This window comes from Microtus oregoni, unplaced genomic scaffold (genome assembly GCF_018167655.1).
Source record: "Microtus oregoni isolate MIOR12 unplaced genomic scaffold, Mior012 000054F_ref0000373, whole genome shotgun sequence".
NCBI lineage: Eukaryota > Metazoa > Chordata > Mammalia > Rodentia > Cricetidae > Microtus > Microtus oregoni.
Window position 1 is genome coordinate 6,887,735 of NW_024543830.1, and position 23,874 is coordinate 6,911,608.

General features: G+C 40.9%; 1 pseudogene; it reads left to right on the top strand.

The window, feature by feature from the left end:
* Positions 1-16,290: 16,290 nt before the first annotated feature.
* Positions 16,291-18,351, top strand: LOC121437805 (annotated as a pseudogene).
* The last annotated feature ends 5,523 nt before the right edge of the window (positions 18,352-23,874 follow it).

Genomic DNA, 23,874 nt, shown 5'->3' on the forward strand with positions numbered 1-23,874 from the left:
ATCTGCTTTCTCCGACTATCAATCCAGGACCCCAACAGAAGGAGCCCTACTGAAGGCCACAGCCTTCAGCTCTGTGTCACCCACTAATTCATGATTTAGATACAACAGTGTTCCAGCAAAGCTTTTCATCATTGGGTGACTAACATGAGCACAATTTTTCTACACTTGTAAATTGTCCTTTGGCCAACTGGGGAGGTTAGGCTGTACACAACCAAGGAGGCCACCAAGTCCTCCAGGTCTGCAGGGATTATTTTCTCAAACCTCTGTGTGTCTGTGCAAGAAGCTAAGTGATCCCAGATCCTCCAGCATTCAGCCATCCTTCTGTTTATCTCAAAATAATAGAGGAAGGGCCATTATAGAGGGAGGGCCAGGCTGAAGCATCCTTCCGCAGTGACTTATATTTGTACTCTTAAAAGCACGTTAATAATTGCCCCATGTAAACCCCAAAGCTATCCTCTGAGTTTGAAAGTTCAAGGGTTTTATTTTGAAGATCTGGGGTTCAGAGCACTCTCTCTTTTCTTCTGGTGTCTTCTGCAATGCTATTGATAGAGTCATAGCTTGAACCCAGCTCTCCTCATGTTTGTTTCAGTCTGGGCATTTTGACCTTGGCAAGCTGCTCACCAGGCAGCAGCATTTTGGAAGTTCAACGTGTACGCGGCCCATCTGGGAGGAAGCATGGTGGATGTGCCTCATCACGTGAGGGTGAGGTAGTGTGTTGTCTCCATGAATGAAGGCCTCTCTCCCTTTTCCTTAAGAGGACTAATTGACCATTATATTGGGCTCAATAGTGTCTTCAGATTCAAGTGTGACTTCGGACACAGCATCTTCGCTAAGTTAGTTAAGATGATGTCACACTACAGTCTCGGGCTCTCAACCAGTACGACTGCTCCCTTGTGAAAAGAAATGAGATGGCGCTAGGGAGATAGCACAGCAGCCAAGAGTGTTTGCTGCTCAGGTTTGGACCAAAGAGCCCACATCCAGCAGCTCACAACCACCAGTAACTCAAGATCCGGAGGATTCAGTGTCTCTACCTTCTCTGGGACACATATGCACATTCTCTCTCTCTCTCTCTCTCTCTCTCTCTCTCTCTCTCTCACACACACACACACACACACACACATACACACATACAATTAAAACATTTTTTTTTTCTCGAAGAGACACAGGCACACAGAGAATGCTGACTGGAGATAGAGAATGAAGTGTTGTATCTATAAGCCGCAATGCTCCATGGTCTGTCCACAAGCACCAACATCTGGGAGCACTGCATGGGACACACTCTTCCCCAAGGGCACACCCGACCTTCCTGACACCTTAATATGGACTTTGGATTTGTGAAGCCTGAGAAAACAAGTAAATCCCTATTGGTTTAAGCTAATTAGTTTGTAGTACAGCAATCCCACTGCAATTGATGTAGTCATATTTTGCAACAGCACTCTCCAACAGAAATACAATGTGTTTTTAAATATTGTAGTATCTATATTACAAATATTGCAAATCTATATTACAATATTACAGTTGCAGCAATATCCTTAATTTTACCCAGCATGAACTGCCATCATTTTAACATGGAGCCAATGTAAACATAATAAGATTATGCTTTATGGTAAGTTTTGTATCTAGTCTTTGAATCCAGTGTGTATTTTACAAGCACAGTACCTCTTGAATCTCTTAGCCATTCCAGGTCCTTAAATGTCTGTCACACATGACTAGGGGCTTCCATACTGGATAATGTCACATTGGAGCTCCTTGTTGCAATGTCTTATTAGCATTCCTTTGTGGCTTCAGTGAGGTCAGAAGAGAGAGTAAGAAGGAAGGCTGTTTCTCTCTCTATAGGTATACTTTGCTGTCCTCCCTAAATGTCTGTTGATTTGTGGTAAGCATATATCCATTACTTCTTTATCAAGGTCCATATCTACCCCCACTCCCACCCTGCATGGCTGAGATAGATAAAAATGGGAAAAAATTCTTTTTCAGATTGGCTTGACCAACTCTTTCTCCCAGGGACAGTCTTCCGGCTCACTAGCTGCCCTTAAATGTCCATCTACTGAAACATGTACGCAGACACACATTTCTCTTTCCTTGCCGCAGGGAGTGAGGCACCCAATTCTGGCCTGGATCTGACACTGACAGATTCTCACGTTGTTTCCATAGAGATGCCCAAGACCAAATGTTACAAAGACAAACCATATGGGAACCCTGGCACTTGGGGCCATTAATAGGAATTTCTGAACGACTGTGATTGATGGTGCCGCTCTTACAAGTCCAAGATCAATGAAAAGCCATCCTGATCTTTTGAACTCTCTTGTTTTATCTTGGATCCCTTTCCTGTACCATGAGACCCATTTCTGCAGTGCCTGAAGGCATCGGGGCCCCTGCGCTGGATTTCCTATCTGTGCCCTTGCCAACCACTCTGTCGGTGGAATGGTGGAGGGCAAGGACCTTGGAAAACAGAGTTCTCATCATGAGGCTCAATGCCAAATCAGACCTTTCAAGATGAGAATTCTACACCCTGCCTAGAAAAGGCCACATTCCAAATTAACCTCAATTGCCTTGATAAGAACTAGTGGGAAAGAGTACTCAGTCAACACTGTTCCTGAGCATGCTTCTGTATTCTCGCTTACCTGGTACAAGAAGACACCCTTCCCTCCTTCCTTGTGTTCTTGTTTACCTGGTACAAGAAGATGCCCTTCCCTCCTTCTGTGACGCTCTACCAAGGTTCTGAAGGCAAGAATGACAGAGAATTTGCCTTTCTCTGAAGTCCTGAGTTTCTCCCCATATCTGAAACTCCTCTTATGAAAATAAATAGAGGGTTGGATTTTGCATCAATATAATTTTTCTGGAACCCGCAATGGCCTTATCTGGTGAACTGGCAGAAAGAAACAATTATGAGCTAGAAAGGAGGCAGTTAGGTTGAAGCGAACACTTTGTGATGTTGGATAAAGGCAGGAAAGTGTCTTTTTTTCTCCTCTGTGTGTTTCTCAGAAAGTCACGCTAACGCTTGATGAAGGTAGTTATGGGTAAAAATGAGCCTGGGGGTCTGTGGTAACCAATTATCTTCTTCTCACTTTCATAACACAGACAAGCATACTGTATATGCTAAGAAATGATTAAAAAATCCTAAATCAATTTAAGCAGGTAATCGTGTTTATGTGTGATACCTCATACTTCCGACAGAAGTATGTACTTCTTGGCCTATGTCAAATCTAAGATACAGCTTGTACATCTTGGTCTCTACCCTGGTCGTCAAGGGTCCTACTTTTCCTCTGTTTCAGATTGTAGTCTCAGGGTCTGTACCTGTGGTGCTCTTGCACAGCAGAGTGTGGGGAGGTAGAACCCTGAGCCAGCAAAGCAGGACACCAGGACGTGTCATCATGTGGATTGTGCTTTGCTGGAAAGGGTACCGTTCCCATTGACTATGGTGTTAACGTTGTCCCTGGCAGTTGTGTGACAGAGTGGCAATGGAGTGTAGACTCAGTTCTCAGAAGAGCTCACTCCACGTCACCCATTCTTCGCTTTCCACAGCTATGGTTCTTCTTTGGTGGTAGCTGTGGGACCATGGAACTGAAAGTTCACTTGTCAGATGCAGTGGGGATGTGATTGAGGAAGGGTTAAGGGACATATTGTCAAAGGAGTTGATATTGGAAGTGGGCCTTGAGGGTGGTGAAAGGCTTGGCGGAGGATGTTGAGAGCAAGCTTATGAGCACATGCATCTTCAGAAGCAGTGGCACATCTTGCCTCTCATGGCCATGGTGCTTAGGGCACATGCAGGGGAAGCAGTGCCCAGGCAAGGGTACCCAGCGTATTCTTCATGGTTCATATGGGAGCATACACGCTTAGCTTTACTTGAGGATACACAGCTGTAGAAAGAAAGGGACCTGGCAGAGCTGAGTGCTTGGCAGAACGGTGTGAGCCCTTTGGAATTCTGCCTTGGACAGTTACCAAATTTGGTTTCCCTTTTCAGTTTTTAATTGTGTGTATGTGTGTGCATGTGTGTGTTTGTGTGTGTGTATGCATACATGTATTCATGTGTGTGCATTTAATTACTAAACTGAGTATTTTGTGGGCAACTTAATCCATCTGTTTTTGAGTCTTCCACACTTTTCAAAACCTTTTGTAAGTGGTGGGGTAGCCAACCAGCCTTTAGGACCATTTACATAAGACTTTTAAGCCTATTTACTCTGAAGCAGGAAGCAACTATTTTTGCCAGCACAGTTTCTGAGCTGTGTTGTGAGCTCTCCTGCGGGGTATTTTGCCAGCTCCACAGGCTCCACACCTAGCAAAGAGTCTCTGTATTCTAGACTAAAAACTGCCAGTGTTCCCCCCAGTTCTGTGACTTTATGGATAGAATGGATGCAGGATTTTTTCTTTTTCTTTTTGGTCTTTATCTAAGTGGTCCTTATATCTCTGGTGTTGATTGATTGACACCACCACTCGCTAAAAGCCCCGGAGGATATGAGTTCAGGACACAGCTTTTAAACATCCCCTCCAAATCAGATTTCTCCAAATAAGCAAAGCCCCAGGGACACGGGTATCCCCATTTGGAGGGTAGCTGCGCCTCTGATTTCTTGCTGGCTGTGCTGTCAGGAACTGTCACTTACCTTAGAATCTACAGCGTCGAATATCTACACCTTAGAGTACTATGCTGCGTTAAAAAACTATGACTTCTCAAATTTTGCATGCAAATGGATGGAAATAGAAAACACTATCCTGAGTGAGGTATCCCAGACCCAAAAAGATGAACATGGGATGTACTCACTCATAATTGGTTTCTAGCCATAAACAAGGGTCACGGAGTCTACACTTGGTGATCCCAAAGAAGCTAAGTAAGAAGGTGAACCAAAGGAAAAGCATATAGTTGTCCTCTTGGCTATGGGAAGTAGACAAAATTGCCGGGGAGAAAATTGAGATCTTGGGGGTGGGGTGGGATGGGGGTAAGGGGAGATGGGGAGAGAGGGGGGAGAGGGGGAGAATGGGGGGAGCTTGGGGAAGGGGGAGGATTGGGATGAAGGAAGGTTGGATGGGGGAGCACGGAAGCACGGCTCTTAGTTAAGGGAGCCACCTTAGGGTTGGCAAGAGACTTGAACCTAGAGTGGCTCCCAGATACCCAAGCTGAGGTCCCCAGTTAGTTCTTTGGGCAGCTGAGGATGGGGAACCTGAAATGACCCTATCCTAGAGCAATACTGACAAATATCTTGCATATCACCATAGAACCTTCATCTGGTGATGGATGGAGACAGAGACAGAGACCCACACTGGAGCACTGGACTGAGCTCCCAAGGTCCCAATGAGGAGCAGAAGGAGGGAGAACATGAGCAAAGAAGTCGGGACCACGAGGGGAGCACCCACCCACTGAGACAGTGGAGCTGATCTATTGGGAGCTCACCAAGGCCAGCTGAACTGTGACTGAAAAAGCATGGGATAAAACTGGACTCTCTGAGCATGGCGAACAATGAGGGCTGATGAGAACCCAAGGACAATGGCACGGGGTTTTGAACCTACGTAATGTGCTGGCTTTGTGGGAGCCTAGCCAGTTTGGATGTTCACCTTCCTAGAAATGCACGGAGGGGGGAGGACCTAGGACTTACCACAGGGCAGGGAAATCTGACTGCTCTTTGGGCTGGAGAGGGAGGGGGAGAGGAGTGGGGGGAGGGGGAGAAGGGTGGGAGGAGGGGGAGGGAAATGGGAGGCTGGGAGGAGGAGGAAATTTGTTGTTTTTTTTTTCTTTTCTCAATAAAAAAAAGTTAAAAAAAAAAGAATCTACAGCGTCTGCTGTATAAGGTGAGTGCTCATCAAATGGGTATTGACTTCCTTCTGGCTGAGGGGCCAGGGTGGAAAACAAGAACCACAGGGTTTTTTTTTTTTTTGTTTGTTTGTTTTTTGTTAACTAGAATGAATTAAACTTTTTGTAACATTCTCAAGAGATCCTGTCTGTATATATAATAAAGCATGTCTCAGTTCCTTGAGACAAGTTTACTTCTATTACACCCAGAGAAAAACTTGGTGCTTTAAGTGAAGTGCAGTTTGCTTTCCAGAGTCTCAGGTGGTTTAATTTTGATGAGGAGTGGTGGATGGACTTGGAAAACATAGCTGCTTTTCCTGAGCAAAGTGCCAACCTGTTTGGATTGGTTCACAGCCAGTCTTAAAGCTTTATCCTCGTAGCTCTGATTAGAGATCCTGAGATAAAAACGCTTCTGATGGGAGAGAGGAAAAGCCCTGAGCTAAATATAATCAGATAGAAGTTATGGGCAAACATAGCAGGCAGGGGCTTGGCCCCAGAAGACAAGTTTGATGAGAATGGTGAAGGCTTATTCAGCACTTACTGGCTGCCAGACACTGTTCTCACTGTCTACGCTGGTTTATTTAGTCTCTGCAATAATCCTGTGAAGTAAGGGCCATTATTTTCCTCATTGCCAGTGAGGAACGCAAAGAAGAGTGGTGTGACTTACATAAGGTCACACATCAGAGCCTGCGCTTGAGCCACAGTGTGTAGCTCTGGACCCCGTGTCCTTAACTCCTGCATGGTAGCTACTGCTCCCGAGCTGTGCAAAACGGAGAAGGATATTTTGGACCCTTGACCCTGAGTGCTTAGGTTGCTGATGAGAAGAAAAATGTTAATGAGTCCATCTAAGCCACAGTGTAATAATCAAAAACATTTCAGATATAGAGTACAAAAACTTTTGTAATAAATCAAGAGGCCTATGATATGCATACCTGAAGAAATGCCTCTCTCAGAGTTCTGGCTCAGGGACTATCTCCTACATTGGCGATTCCTGAAGAAGTAAGGTTAAATTCACTTTCCTCCCCAGTCCACCATATCTTTATTATGTTTATTTTATTTGTGTATGTGTGTGTGTGTGTGTGTGCGTGCATGTGTGCGGGTACACACACATCACATCATGCCATACATGTGGAAGTCAGAGTAGGGAGTCAGTTTTCCTTTTATTACCATGTGGGGTCCCAGGGATCAAACTCAGATTAGCAGGCTCAATGGCAAGCCCATTACCAGCTGACCCACCAACCCCTGCACTGTTTACTTACCTAGAACTTTATCACACTAACTCTTGAAGCCGGAATCATAACTTATATAGAAATAGCTATATAAATAAGTCTGCTGGGCAAAAGAACAAGTCCAAAAAGCAGTTCTGGGAACATTCTTCATGGAGGCCAGGGATGCCAGAAGAGTGCCATGGCTTCTGTTTTGTCGTTCTCTTAAATGATTATCTCTGCTCAGAAACTCTGTATGGCAGTCACTGAGAGGATGTACCTTGATACATGATGAGGCCTATTGATCCACCCTTCTCATCCAGCTGCTGCCATGTGTCCTTTTAAAAGCTCCCAGACTATGAGTTCAATGCTACCCTGTTTTATGAGATTCTTGGTGCTATACAGAAATATTATGGTTGTGTCCCCCCACTCCCCCCGTTCCCTCCCATGACTCTACAAGGTTCTCTCTAAAACAAAACCACCCAAAGATTTCCTTTCATAGAGGTCATTTCAAGTTCCATCTTTCTGGAATTATTTAATTCTATAGTGAACATGAAAATGCAGACATTTCTAAATTTTTAAATTAGTAATTGTCTAAATTAGAATGCAGAATTATGGGTTTCATTATGGAATTTAACTGTTATTCTGACTAGAGAAGGACAAGATTTTTAAACTATATCCTAAATAGCAACAAACTTTACTAAAATATTTGGATAGATATATTAGTCACCTTCCCAGATTACTGGAAATTATTATGTCTTAAAAGGTATGTATTTTAGTGAAAGACCCTGAACTACATATGACAGGACATGTCTTATTCAGTGTTGACTCCTGGCCAATAGAATGGAGGCTACTTGTAAGACAAACTTGAAGATCTGTCTAATCAATGGATTTGATGCAGGCCATTGCCTTGCCTTCTCTTGTCAAAATAGAAATAGGAACCCAGGTCATCAATAGTATCATATAGCTGTGAACTTTGTGAGTTGCATAATCTGCTGGCATATGCTCATAAGTATTATAGCGGCAAGACAGCTAAAGGTGCAATCAACCACCTTGTCATTAGATTTAAGACCTACTTCATAGGAAGAAACATGCTTAGTACTTCTAAGTCTGGCCAAGCGCCTATGGTTGGGGAGCTCATAGACAACAGGGGTGAATGCAACGCTCTTTTTTATTTTTTATGCCAATGGGCTCAGAATGAGGCTGCCTTCTAAATTCATTTTTATATAGATCGATTAGTGTAGTTCTTAGTTATCACCACAGAAGCTTCTTTGTGAAACAGATGGTACCTAATAGAAAAACTCACAACTGGTCAAACCCTAGAGAATGAGTGACTGGGGAATGCTCAGTCACAAATGGAACATCTGTATTCCTTCTTACAAGGCTAGGGACCACTGGTAGAAGACAGAGTGGAAAGATCCCCTTAGAAGTCAGAGATTGGGGCAGACTAGAAAGAAACAGCATCTTTTGGGCATGTTGGGAAAACCACACTGTAGCTGTGGCTGTCTGCATAAGATTTGCACAAAATCAAGCCAGTCAACGTTTTATTATTGATCGATTGATTGATTTTATTGCTACTTTTTTTCCCTTTTAGAACAGTAGTATTCAGTTTTATTCTACTATCTGCTTTTGATTACCCAAGTAGTGTTGGATATGGGTTTAATCTCATGGAGTGGGCCTTACCATATATTTGTTGGCTATTTACACCAGCATTGTGGTGCCAACTTATTTTGTAGGCATGATACCATTGTAGATCAAAGACTTTGTGGTTGACTTGGTGTTTACATTTCTCTTTTAGTAGCATCCAGAGTACCTTTCTATACCAAAGACAGTAGAAGATAATGGTGAAGACTCTATTTAGGCACCAACTTGACCAGTTTACATTTTAGAAGGGAGTGGAAAAGGATTCATGAGCCCCTATTCCTAATTGAGACACTATGGACAGTTGATAGTTTCTAGGAGAAGGAATAAGTTTTCTTTAAGGTTGTGGTCTCTAGTAGCTCAACCACTCTCCAATGTACGGTCACACACCTATTGAGTTATGAATATATATATATATACATATATATACATATACATATAGAGACATAAATTTATCAGTGTGTGGGACTTTGAGAGTTGACCTGAGGGTGTTATGGAGAGGATACGAGAATGAATATGATCAAAATATATTGTATGCATGTGTGAAATTCTCAAAGAAATAATAAAAAATATTATATAAGCAGTTGTCTGAGACTTTTGTTCCAAGCGACACCCCTGGAGTTTCTTCCCACTCCTTCTCAGGTCTGAGGAGCAATGCTTTCTCCTATAGAGCTTTCATTCCTGTGCACTCAAGTTCCTATCCAAAAGCCAGGGACCAAGTATTTAGCAATAGAGTACAATGTGGGCAAAAACCAAGATCTGTTATCTCTGTACAAATATATGCTTAATGTGGACTTATTCATACTTGTGACACACACAAATACAAGAGGCTAGTGTTTAACTAAATCAGGACTCTCTGGCTGAACTTCAGAACTCAAAGCCAATATCAGTTATAATTTTTCCTGTAATTTTTAGTGAAGCCCCTTTTACAATAATAACAAGAAACCTCCAAAACCTAGATATTTTACTGAAGAAAGGAAAACATTATTGAATAGTCAGTCTGAATTAGAATTCTTTTGAGAATATTGAGGCACCATATCAGTGTTAGCTAAACAGAACATGAACTAAACTCATGTTTCATTCCTTAAATTCATCTACCCTGTACATGCAAAACCTACAGTCAATGAAAGGTGACCAGATTAAGTTTTGTTAATTAGATTTAACAGCCAAGAGTGGAGGATGTAAAATAGTTGCATTCTGAATAGTAAAGATTCTGCTTTTGACAATAATAGTCTAACCAGTTTATCTTTTGAATAGATTTAAATTCCTCTAATTCTTTTTTCTTCAGCCTGCCTGTCCCTAGTGTACACATGCAGATTTCTTTGGCCACTCAGATCAGGCTGACAAAGTTGTCATCATTTCTTGTAGCTCTTTGGTCACTGAATTACTGCTCTGAAGTATTTAACTGACATTTACAAATAGCATCCTGGCTAGGCTTTGTCCAATGTGCTGGGGACTGCATAGACCTTTGAGGCTTAGACTATAATGTTACTGTTCTCAGGAAGCTAGTGGACTGATTAAAAATATCTGATATTCTGTGATGGTGATCTTGCTTCTAACCATGATCTTACAGGTAGTGATGGCAAATGCCTTTAATTCCAGCACTTGGAAAGCAGACACAGGCAGATCTCTGTAAGTTCAAGGCCGGCCTGTATGGCAGAGTGAGTTTGAGTAGAGTCAGGGGTGTTTGTTACGCAGAGAATCACTGTCTCAAAATATCAAAACCAATCCAAAACAAACCAACCAACAAACAATAAAAAAGGACCTCCTGCAATTAAAACCTTTATAAGAAGCAACCCTGTCTCAATACAAAAAACCAACAAAACAAAACAAACAAACAACAAAATAGGACCTCCTGCAATTAAGATCTTTATATGGAGATGGGTGATGATGGCATAAATATATCCTAGGACGTTCTAGAGCCGTCACAAATCATCACTTCATTCTCAGCACTGACTTTGACTCCCAGGCCACCCAACAGTAATTGGCATGTGAGAGAACTCATGATATGACTTTCTTAACATGAAGTACCTTTTAAAGATTTTAAAGTTGTTTAGGTTGTGAAATACAAACAGTTCCCAAGCACATGGCAGTTATTGCAATTCATCATATCAAGTTCTTGATTTCCCAAGATTATATAAACTTTTTTGAGTTTTTTTTTTTATGTAGGACCAATCCTTAGGATGGGGCATCTATTTCATATTCAAGCATATTTTCTCTAATATTGTCTCTGGATTTATAAATAAACTTCAAATTTTAAAGTTTAAACTCTATTTCTGTGGGAATTTGGTCCAATAGCCAATTGTACTGGGAAGGTTTGGACCAATGGGCATGGTCTGCCTCTACTGCTGACAGAAAGTATGTTGTTCAATTCAGACAAGCAGGATACAAAGACTAGTGACTGCCTAACTTTTCTAAGACAGGGCTACTGCTAACAGTAAGTATGTTGTTCAATTTAGACAAGCAGGACACAAAGAGTAGTGACTGCTTAACTTTGCCAAGACAGGGTAAGACAGTCCTTCAAATTTTCCTGCTTCTGAAAATTGTCTGTTGGTTATTCTAGGCCTACAGCCAAAGTTGGATATCCCAACTTTGCAGAGAGTCCTTAGATGACTGTCTAGGAAGCCAACTGTTTCTGTCATTTCTTGCATCTTTTTGGAAGTTGCTGCTCTTTCTGCTTACTCAGGTAATGTTATTTTCCTTCTCAAGTCTTTCATGGGATTGAAGACTTGATAGTTCCAATTACAATTCTTGTGAATTTTAGCTAAATACATATCAGGTACAAGCCTAGATTCTGCAGGAAAGGATAGCTATTGGAGTAATCTCTATAAAATTGCCTACTAGCCATGGTTTGAACATCTAAGATGTATTTCTCACATGATAATTGTTCCTATTGTATATAGTTTTTATTATTGTTAGTATTGGAATCTTCTTTTTTATTTTAAACTAAAAGGGAGAAATTGTGGGAATTCAGTCTGATATCTAATTATATTGGGTTGGCTGGTCCTAATGGGTGTGGTCTTCTCTGGAGATACATGACCTGATAAAACCCCAGGGGAAGGGGCCATGGGCTCTCTTGGACTGTGGAGGGCTTAATGGTAGTGGCAGCTTGGTGACCTTCCAGATTTCCCCTTGGGAACAAGAGGATCAGCAACCAAAACAATAGCAGTGTTGCAGCCTTGTTCTGTATTGTGAGTGTACTTTATATTTTGCACCTGTTTAACAAACCTGATTTAATTATAGAGATTCCCCCATATTACCTTTTCTCTGCTTCTCTAAACCTTTTCCCTATAGCCTTTGTTTAAAGACAGGCTCTTACCATGTAGCCATGGCTGGTCTAGAACTTGCTATGCGGAACAGGCTGGACTTGAACTAATAGAGATCTCACTCTGTCTTCTGAGTGCTGAGACTAAAATATGCCACCACTCTGAGATCTTTAAGTCTTACTGAAACTTAAAAAAACAGTTATACACTTAAGATACACATCAAAATTTGCTGTATCAATTCACCTTATATTTCTAGTAAGGAATTATAATGTGTATTTTGTTTTCAGTTCCTTCTATGAAGGTGGCATGGAGTTTTAACTTTTATAACTCAGCAGTTAAGTCTTTTGGAATCTAGGCGAGTCCTTTGATACAGGAACCTTTGGATAACTGTCAGCTCCTTATGGTAGACTTGGCTGTTTCTGTAGAAGTCAATCACTATCAGCAATACCCCACCACCATCTTTTATCATTTGATATATGCCTACCGTGCTTCTCATCTATACCAATGCATCTTATCTAAAAAGTTCTTGTTCAAAAGCTGAGAGGTATGAGCTTTAGCGATATTAACTTTTCCAAGGTAACATTAGCTGATAAAGGTGGAGCTTGACTTAACCTGATGTGTTTGACTTCCAAAATCCATGTGTGAATCTCTCATACCCTGAAGTAAACACGTAACTATGAATTTGCACACCTCTTCCCAACTTAACCTTCTGTGAAGTCATTTTGTTTCTTAGAATACACAGATTGTACAAATTAGAATGCATGTCACTTTGGGGAACCTGGTTTCAACCTCTCCCATGTTGGACTTTGATCACTTGCTTCTCTGTAGGGGAAATGCACAGACTAAAGCCTTAGGAGCAATGAAAGGAAATGGATTTCAGAAACTTCTCTGAAATATAATAGTTTTGCGACTGAATGATCTATGAAAAAGTCCCACAGGTGGAGAGCTCACTGACAAGCACTCAATACCACTCTCAGTCCCTCCCCACAAAGGCACTTTTAGTGGAGGTTGTACCAATGCCTGCAGATTCCTGGCAAGACCACATTTTGTTTTCTGGTACCTTAGCATCCCATCCACATTTCCTTCACACTCTTGGGTGGAAAGGGGATTCTGTGAATCTATTAAGCTAAATCTTTAGGGACTGCTTATACAGGTCATGGATTATCCAGACCCTCTTTCTCCCTCCTCCTCTTTACCTTCTGGCCCTTTACTGCTCATTAGCACCTTGTTGAGGGACCTAGCTTAGAAAGGAGTGAATGGGTGTGGAAGTCTCATCAGCTCCTCTGGCTTCAGGCCAAGAACTTTTGTGTAGATTTTGTTGGGAGGAGAAACTTAGAAACAAGACAAGTGGACCCCTGGCACATGGGGACCTTATTCAGCCCTGTTACTCTATGTGAGTCTCACAGGCTCCCAGCACAGTCTATGTGATCTGATGTCACAGATCATTAAGTGTTAGCTGCATTAACACCTATCCTACTCCACGGTTGTTTTATTTTCACTTTTTCACATTTCACTGGTGGCCAATTTAGCCAACACCATTCCTGGGTCTTCCCAAGTACTGCACTGGATCAGAGTAAAGAGAAAAGCTGAGCATTTCTTGCAGAATTGGCCCTGTGAAAAGTTGTGCTTTTGATAAACTATTAGGTTTGAGAGATCCTTACTTACAAATAGGACTGCAGCTGATATAGTTAGATCATTTAATTAAACATTTTTTTCTCTCTTTACTTTTTGCTGTCGGGTCTCAGCATGTTACTTAGGCTAGTCTCTAACTCAGGTATTTAAATGATTCTCCTGCTTAAGTTACACAAGTATCTGGGCTCATAGGCTTGTGCTGCCATGACTGGATTATTGTTTTGATTTCTTAAAATCCATTTAGAATAGGGTTGGTCAACAACATGGGAACTATGGGAGGTGGTGGAAACTTTCAGAGGTTGATTTCTGGGATAAGTGTTTAGGACACTGGAGTGGTCCCATAAGGAAGTTTGTGAGACTCCAGTATCCTTAAATACTCTCTTCCTCTCCTCCCTCCCTTCTTCTCCCTCCCTCCCTTCCCTCCCTCCCCATGCAATGAGTGATCTTGTTCTATCACTTGTTCCTCCCATGAAGTGCTGATTCGTTATTTCTCCAAAGCAATCAGGCCAGTCAGGTTTGAACTAGAACTTCCTGAGCTATGAGAGGAAATACAGAGCTTCTTTGTTTCAGTAGGCTGTCTCAAGTCCTTATTACAATAAAGGAAGAATAATTGACATAATGATTTTTAAAAGGAAATCAAGGGAACTTGAAAGCCTTTTCAGTTACTTAGAACATTAGGAAAATTTCAACCAACCAAGTACCCAACCAACTAACCAACCAAACAAACCAACAAAGAAAACCAACCCCATAGACATCTATTAAGAATGAGTTCTCATTAGAATCTACTGCTACCTTGATCTTGAATGTCTAAGGCCATTATCCAACATGAGAATAACAAATTTCTATTTTTAATCAATTTTGTATTGTATTGTATGTTATTATACTAATATAAAATATGTAAGGCAGACAATTGGTTATACTCATTCAAATGTCAATCTCAGGCAGAAAGTCTCTCACAGATATACCCAAGAAATAGTGTGTAACAAAATAATAAAGTTTCCAGAGGATCCATAATTTTATCTTATGAAATTTACTATTATAGTAGTTTATTTACTTTAGGGGAGAAGTATGTGTGGGACAATGGTCTTCTACCCTGTAAAGATTTGCCACTTGTATTGGTTTGGTTTAATAAAACACAGATTGGCCAGTAGCCAGGCCAGATGACCAGAACAGGAGAATTCTTGGAAGAGGAAAGGTTCAGTTTGCAGTTGTCACCCAGAAGCTGAGGAAGCAAGATATGAATGCCTCACTGATTAAAGGTACCAAGCCACATGACTAACACAGACAAGAATTATGGGTTAATTTAAGATGTAAGAGTTAGCTAAAAATACACCTAAGCTATTGACCAAACAGTGTTCTAATTAATATAGTTTCTCTGTTATTATTTGGGTCTGGGTGGCCAGGAAACAAATGAGCAGCCTCCATCTACAAGCCTGGAGCTGAGTTCTATAGTATTGTAATGACTGCTGTATGGGGGAATACCCATAGGGGCTTAGGAAAAGCCAATGTGAGATTCTAGATGGGAGAAGGTTGTGAAGACAGGTGGACAGATTCAGGATACTCTTTGGAGGCAAATTTTATGAGACTTGCCTGACCAACTGCATGCATGTCTTTGTGAGACTGGGGTGTCATTGTGATTTCTCAGGGGTCCGCATATATGGTGGTTCTGTTTCTGGGATGGGGATAGTTGGATAAAAGTAAGTAGGATGGGGAGAAATTAAGAGTTATATCCTGAGCATGTTCATCTTGAGTTACAACAGTAACTGTAACTCTGAGCTCCTGTCATCAAGTCCTCAAGTGTTGGAGCAGCCCTGACTGACACAAAAGGACCAGCTATGAGTGAGAATCATAGTGTTTGAACTCAGGTGCACACACAATGCATTATGCACTGGATTCCAGTGATACTGTTTTCACTGAGTATTCCCAACAATAGTTAGCTTTGTAAGAAATCAAGGAAGTTTCTTTAAAAGGCCGTCATGCTTTCTTTTGTGTGTGTGAGTTAGTGTAGTTATATAGTGTTCTGACTCCTTTCTCACGTTTTTAAGCATATGGAATCATTATTGTGACTCTGATCTTTCTCAAGCTTGCTCTTTTACATCAATCAAGTCGATGATCTATACTGAGCACATATGCAGCATGCCCCCTATGAAGAGTAGAACATGCATTTATTGTTTTAATCCCCACAGCACCCCTTGGAGGTTACTTTTATGAGTTCCATTTTACATGGAAAAAACGAGAACAAGAGTTCATTTTCCTTAGGACAGAGAGACAGAATCAGTATTATAGTGTAGATTGTGGGTATCGGCTATGTAATAAAAGAACATAGTCTTGGCTAAGGGAGATAGCACAGAAAGTGGTTTTGTGTGTGTGTGTGTGTGTGTGTGCAAGCAGGAAGACCTGAGTTTAGTTCTCAACACTCACCCAAAGCTGCACATGGTAGTTCACCTATCAGCCCAGAGCTGAGGCTGTTGTTGGAAACAGGCAGATCCTTGGCACTTACTAGGTAGCCAGTCTAGACAGATCAATGAGCTCCCAGTTCAGCAAGAGGCCCTATTTCAAAAATACAAGGTGGATAGCAACAAAGGATGACCCCCAATACCAGCCTTTAGGATGCACAGCCACTCATGCACACATGTGCACACACACAAAAGAACATGATCTTGCTTGACTTTTCAGTCTTATTGGCTCTTGGACATGTTTAGAAAACCATCCATGTGAATTTGTTAATGGTGACTTTTGTCTAAATTAACATTTCCAAAGCTAACTTCTCACCATGGACCAGAACCCATACTGTGCAGAAGAAAGCGCTTTTATAATGCCACTGGAAGACTTACACAAAAGATTTAAAATACCAGGACAACAACCAGCGTCAATGGGGAGAGGAGGAGACTGGCATGTTGACTTAATCCCTAGGTTTTTGTTATGGCCAATGGTCAGTTGATGAAGACCCAGTTTTACATAGAGGTAACCCCCTAGATGGACTTCAAAGTGAATGAAGAGAGCTGTGTTTTATAAGGGAGGAAAAATCTACAAGACTCCTTCCTCTGGAGCAGAAGCCCTGGCATCTAGCTTAATGTGGCTGTTTAAATAAAGCTACTCCAGGAAGTTCTTAGTTTATGCTGCCAATGTTGATGAAAAGGATTTGTAACATGAGGGCCTGCTCATTGGGGTTTCTGTCCTGCCTAGTTCCCACAGCCGGCAAGTCCCAAGGAAAATCACACAGAAATCTCCATAAATTATAAACTGAATAGCCCATTAGCTCAGGCTTTGTATTAGCTCTTTTAACATATATTAACCCATTATCTTTATCTTTGTTAGCCACATGGCTCAGTACCTTTTTCAGAGGGGCAGGCCACATCTTGCTTCTTTAGTGGTCTGGGCAGGACTGGGGAGGAATTGGCTTCCTCCTTCCTAGAACTCTCCTGTTCTCATCACCCCACCTCTACTTCCTGTCTGGTTGACCCACCTATACTTCCTGCCTGGCCAATCAGCATTTATTTAAAACATGATTGACAGAATACAGACATTTCTCCCACACCAAGGATTCTAGAACTTTTGAAGGCCTTGTTCCTGAGAAGATGTGGATAAAAAGTTTGATTAGGGCTGAGAAGTTACAGGTTTTTCTGACCATTCTCTTGCATGGCACAGAACAGATGACTGTGCAGATCAACTGTGCTGTGATACCATTAAGAGAATTAAACTTTACAAAGAGTCTGTGGTAAGCTAGGGTAGAAGTATACCTTATCCTTTCTATGGTCTTGGAGGATAGCCACAAGGGTTTGCAAGGTTAAGTGTGATACAAGGAGGTACTTATATGTTGAATAAACTAATTGAAGAAATTATTATGCAAAATGGAAAAGTGGTTGGTGTAAAGTCTGAAAGAGATTACACACTGAAATCACCTTATCTGTGACCCGGGATCATGCACAAGTTAAGGTTGAAAAAGTGGGCCAGGCAATCAGAGTGATCTGTATGCTTAGCCATCGCATCAAAAACACCAATGAGGCCAACTCCTGCCAGATAATCATTCCGCAGAACAGTGAGACATTTTTGTTTGCATGATCTCCTTTGCACATAATGTGGGCTGTTGTAATATGAGCGGTGGGGCTTCGTCCCCAGCACCCCAGCCATCTGGCTAGCTTATGCCCCGAAATAACAACACACAAACTGTATTCTTTTAAACACTGCTTGGCCCATTAACTCTAGCCCTTACAGGCTAATTCTCATATCCCGATTAACCCATCTCTTATAATCTGTGTAGCATCAGTCCTACTGGGAAAGATTCTAGCCTACGTCCATCCTGGGTCTGAGCTTCATGTGTCTGGCCAAGAGATGGGAGCGTGGCGTCTCTCTCCAGAGAGCAGAGCTGTCGAGTCTTAGCTCACTTCCTCTTCCTCCCAGCATTCTGTTCTGTTTACTCCTCCCACCTATGTTTTAACCTATGAGGGCCAAGCAGTTTTTTTATTGCTTAAACAATGAAATCAACAGATTGATATATGACACTCCCACATCAGTGGGCACTACAGGGAAAATACATTGCCAGTGCTAAGTACAGCTGTGGAAATCAAGGGACCTGAGAAAGAAATTGGATTGGCTTTGGAACCTTTGAAACCAAAGGATAAACGTGTAGCAACATCAGTGACCCATTTGTACCTAAGATTTGGGAATGTATAGCCAGATCTTTATTTCCCACAACTGTGATGCTGCCACTCATTCGGAGACAACCTGTGATGACATTAAACATACCTCTAAGAGGACTGCAGAATCCGAGTTTGACTTTGAAGAAATGAAGTGTAAGAAAAATGACATTTATGGAGAAGACTAACAGTGGTACATAGTATGCAATTAAGACAAACTTAAAGTTTGGCAATGTAGAGTTTGGGACCTCTGAGGGAGTAGGCAGGAACCAGAGACATCTGCAGGTTTGGTGTGATTCTGGGACTTCTGAGGGAGTAGACTGGAGCCAGAGACCTTTGTGGGACCAATCCGAAGCCTGGGACCTCTGCAGGAGCAGATCCAGACCAGGGACATTTACAGAAACAGGACTGAGCTAACAACCTAGGCTTGATTAGGCCTGAGACAGTGAACTCCACAGAAGCAGGTACAAGGGAGCAACTGCTGAGGGAGTTGGCTAGAACTAGACTTCTGTGGGTCTGGGGCACATATCCAGAACTTCTGAGGAAGTAGGCCTGAGCCAGGACCTCTGCCAGAGTAGGCCCAAGGCAGCAACCTCAGCAAAAAGAACCCCAAGCAAGAAATCTCTGTGGAAGCAGGCCTGAATGATCCCTGGTATTGTAGAGTGAACCCCAGGAGTGCTGAGCGACCTCCAGAGTGACCAACAGGGTGACTGGAACCCTGGCCCTGACTGCACCATGAGGAGCAACCATCTGAGCCTTGGATCCACTGGCACCTGAAAGACTGATCACCAGAGTCACAGACAGCCCCAACTACATCAATCAGAGGAAAACCTGGGTAGACACAACACCACAAAGAGCAACATAACACCAGTAAAAACTAGTGGCCTTGCAACAGCAAGACTTGAACAACCAAATATAGATGAAGCAGGAAAAAATGACCTAAAAATAAGTTTAGGAGAATATTTGTGGCCCTTAATGAGGAAATGAAAATTTTCCTCAAAGATATGGAAGAAAAGACAAAAAAAAAAAAGGAAGACATCAACAAATCCCTTAAAGAAAAAGCAATCAAACATATGAAAGAAACTATTCAGGACTTAAAAACTGAAATAGAGACAATAAAGTAAACACAAGCCAAGGGAATTATATAAATGGAACTTATGAGAAAATGATGAAGAACCACAAATGCAAGCATAAACAGCAGAATACAAGAGATGGAAGAGAGAATCTCAAGCGCTGAAGATACAATAGAGGAAATAGACTCATTGGTCAAAGAAAACATTAAATCTAACAAAAGTTTAACACAAAATATCCAGGAAATATGGGACACCATGGAAAGACCAAACATAAGAATAATAGGCATAGAAGAAGAAGAAGAAGTTTGGCTCAAAATCACAGAAAATAAATTTAACAAAATCAGAGAAGAAAACTTTTCCAATCTAAAGAAAGATATGCCTATGTGGATACAAGAAGCTTACAGAACACCAAATACACTGGATCAAAAAAAAATTCCCTTGCCACATAATAATCAAAACATTAAACATACAGAATAAAGAAAGAATATTAAGAGCTGCAAAGGAAAAAGGCCAAGTCAAATATAAAGGCAGACCTATCAGAATTACACCTGACTTCTCAATGGAAACAATAAAAACCAGAAGGTCCTGGTCAAGCGTTATGCAGACATTAAGAGACCATGAATGCCAGTCCAGACTACTATACACAGTAAAACTTTCAAACACCATAGAAGGACAAAACAAGATATTCCATGACAGAACCAGATTTAACCAATATCTGGCAACAAACCCAGCCCTACATAAAGTACTAGAAAGAAAACTCCAACCCAAGGAAGTTGGCTACATCTACAAAAAACAAAGTAGATGATCTCACAGCAGCAAATCCCAAAAAAGTGAAAAACACACAAAATAACATCATCACCAACAAAAACTAAACTAACAGGAGATAGCAGTCACTGGTCATTAATATCCCTTAATATAAATGGACTCAACTCACCTATAAAAAGACACAGGCTTATATATTGGATATGAAATCAGAATCCATCCTTCTGCTGTATACAAGAAACACACCTCATCCTCAAAGACAGACATCTCCTCAGAGTTAAGGTTTGACAAAAAATATTTCCAATCAAATGGACCTAAGAAACAAGCTGGTGTAGCTATCCTAATATTTAACAAAGTGGACTTCAAACTAAAATCAATCAAAGAGACAAAGAAGGACATTTCATATTAGTCACAGGAAAAATTCATCAAGAGGAAATATCAATACTAAACATCTATGCCCCGAATAAAAGGGCACTCTCGTATGTAAAAGAAACACTTCTAAAGTTATAAAAGAAACTATCATATATAATAGAAACACTTCTAAAGTTTAATCACACATTAAACCCCACAAACTAATAGTGGGAGACTTCAACACCCCATTCTTACCACAGGACAGGTCTGTCAGACAAAATATTAAAGGAGAAATAAGGGAACGGATAGATGTTATGACTCAAATGGACTTAACAGACATCCAAACAGAAAAGGATATAGCTTGTGCCATTCTGATATTGGGAATCCAAATCCAGTAACCTTTGGTTTAGGAAAACATTCAAAGTTTTCTCTGTTTTGTTTCATTAAGTATTATAGCAGGGCCCAAACAGTACACATAGCTACACCTTGTGTTTATGTGCTGTAAACTTCTAACCAAACTTCAGACGTAAGGAATTGTGTGGAGGAAGCCTGTATGTGGTACTTTAACCTACTACAATTGCTGAGGAAAAGAAGGAAACCTTATGGGAAAGCAGATAAAATATAGAAGCACCTTTTATCTCAGGTATGGCTTCGTCAATGGACCTGCTGCAATGCAGCAGCCTCACTTTCAGTGATGTCTGCCTCAAAGTCGCTCCAAATGATTTCTCTACTGCAAAATAAAGCCAAACTGTGTGAAAAACCTAATGTTATAGCACCAAAGTCAGCCTTTTACTATTCGGAACAAATTAAATGATGAGGTTTTTTTTTTTTTTATCTTAGGTTTTCTCGTCAAGAGCATTTTCATTCATGTAGCAAATATGGAAAAAGTCTGGATATTGTTTGCATCTTCTATCTCTCATGGTTGGCCTATTGATAATTCTGCACATTTCACTGCCACTTCCAGCTCTTGCCTGACCTCCACTATCTTGAGGTATAATGTGGCTGGTTCCAGTTTGGGCACCAAACTTTGTGTTCTTCCTGGAACTCCTTTGTGGAGTTCCTAGTAATAAGACTGGGTCAGAACTGAGGCTGTTAGCCACTGTACCTGAGACTTACTGAGAGGACCAGCAGAAATGTGATCCTCTTCCTTATTTCTCTGATGCGCTCACCAGGTACCTTAGAGTAAGGATAGCTTTACATTCTGAGCCTGCATTGCTGGCATGTGTAGGCAGATGCAGAGAAGTGATCCCGAGTGCAACCTCTTCTCCTCTTCACTGAGGACTAAAACCAAGTTTCTTAGCGCATCTCCGTATGTAGGTCACGAGCAATCACTTTCTGTTTTGATTTCAGAACTTTCCCACAGTGCTGCATGCCTTTTGACTGCAGAGCAACTGGATAAAAACTTTAGAGTAGGTTTGAACTATTCTTCTTGGTCTCAATACTCAGGAACTAGATTTTTTTCTTTTGCTGTCCATGTTTTCATAGCAAGAATTTGATGTGTAATAACTCAATCACTTGAGGAAATATGGGCATATTTTACGGCCTTATTCAATGCCAACAGACTTGACAAATTCATCTCTTTCTAACAGGGCAGGCACAGACTCTTTCCAAAATAAAAACCATGTCACATCTGGGGAGAGTTCTTGGGAAAGTTCATTTCATCGGGTGTTTTGGAGGAAAATGATTTGACCCATGTATCGATTTCACCCTAGGGACAGAAAGGGTGACTGCTTAGAAAGCAAGTGACTGTTTGTGTCTTTAAATTTGGTTTTCAGTTTTACAACAATAGTTTTCCAAGCTGTATTTCCATATATTCCCTACATTCCTTTATATGTTTTAAAATTATATATATATATATATATATATATATATATATATAGACACAGACACACACACACACTTAAATATACATAAATTTATATGGCATTTTTCTGAGATAGTAAAGTGCTGGGAAATCATCTGAGAAACCAGCTTTGCTGCTTGAGGTAAACTAGACATCTCCCAGGAGCAAAGAGAAATTGTTCCACATGTTCCCCACCATCCTTTCTCTTTTATGGTATAATAACTCATCCTGTGGATTCAATTGTGAGTGATAATTGAGGTGGGAAAGCATAGGGAATAGCTTAACAACCTAGGACTCTCCTTGGCTTGCCTATCTATGTACCCATTCCCTAATAACCCACCTAGCAACTGGGGAATCTCTCTGCTTAAGACTGCACATATATCTGATGTAAATGATTTGAACGAATTACTTCCCTTAACAACTCTTTGTCAACACCTCATCTTTATTCTAATATGTCCTAGAACAGTCTGCGAAAACAAGAGAAATGCAGCTGGTTTGCCATGAATTGATTTGGATGCATAGAGTTGTGGCAATAAACATGGCACCCTCCAGTACCTCTGCCATGAAGCTAGACTCTCAGAAAGCTAAGGAATGGGGTGGATCCAGCCGTGTCAAAGCCTCAGCTTTAATCCTAGCCATATTACTTAGCAAATTAAAGACCCATGTGGTCAGAAAAAGAGAGATATACAGTAAAGATAGATTCAGACAAAAAAAAAAACCCTCTAAACAGTTTACAGTGTGTTTAAAAATATATGTAGGCTTGGGAGAAAAATGAAAAAGAACAAAATCCTTAAAAAAGAAAGAAAGAAAGAAAGAAAGAAGAAAGTTTGGTGTGGTGTCACACACCTTTAATCCCAGCACTTGGGAGGCAGAGGCAGGTGGAACTCTGCCAGTGCAAGGATTGCCTGGTCTACAGAGCAAATTCCAGGACTGCTAAAGATACATAGAGAAACCCTGTCTCAAAAAAAAAAAACCAAAAAAATAAAAATAAAAATATAATTTTATTTATATAAAAATAAGAGTATAAAATATAAATATAAATAAAATAGTTTAAAATAAAGCCACGTAAAGGTGGAAAATACACAGAGAATCTGGATACTGTATGCTATTGTGGTGTCTTTAAATTGTTTGATGGCTGAGGAAGGAGCAACATCTGCTAAAAGACATTTGATTATAAAAGCTGCTGGATTAATCCAACATGTATATATTTTGAAAATGCCTTGACTTCAAAATTTAAGTTAAAAGATATGTTACTTGGGGAGAGATTTTGCTTTTGTTTCCACAGGAAATGAGAGGCTGTAGATTTATTCTGGGTTAAGAAAAATCAGGTTTGATCAAGGAAGACCCCCTGAAAAACCTCCATAGGAGCAGATGGCCCAGATGGCCCAGCATTTCAAATGACCTCTGCTGGAGTTTCCTCATAGTTCTACATCCAGAGCAGTTTCAAGACTGCTGGCTGAGATGATCAATCCTCACAGACTATTCTGCTCAGGACTTGACCATAATCTTAAGTTTTCTTTAGGTTCCCATAAGATTATCAGTGCTCCCAGTCATCAGGAAATAGCCTAGAAGACTACACCCACATTCCCAAAAAAATGGATTACGGAAGTTTGTCTTTGTTCAGAGTATTGGTTACAAGTTGTTAATGATAATGTTAAGGTAAAAAGCTAAACAAAGGATAT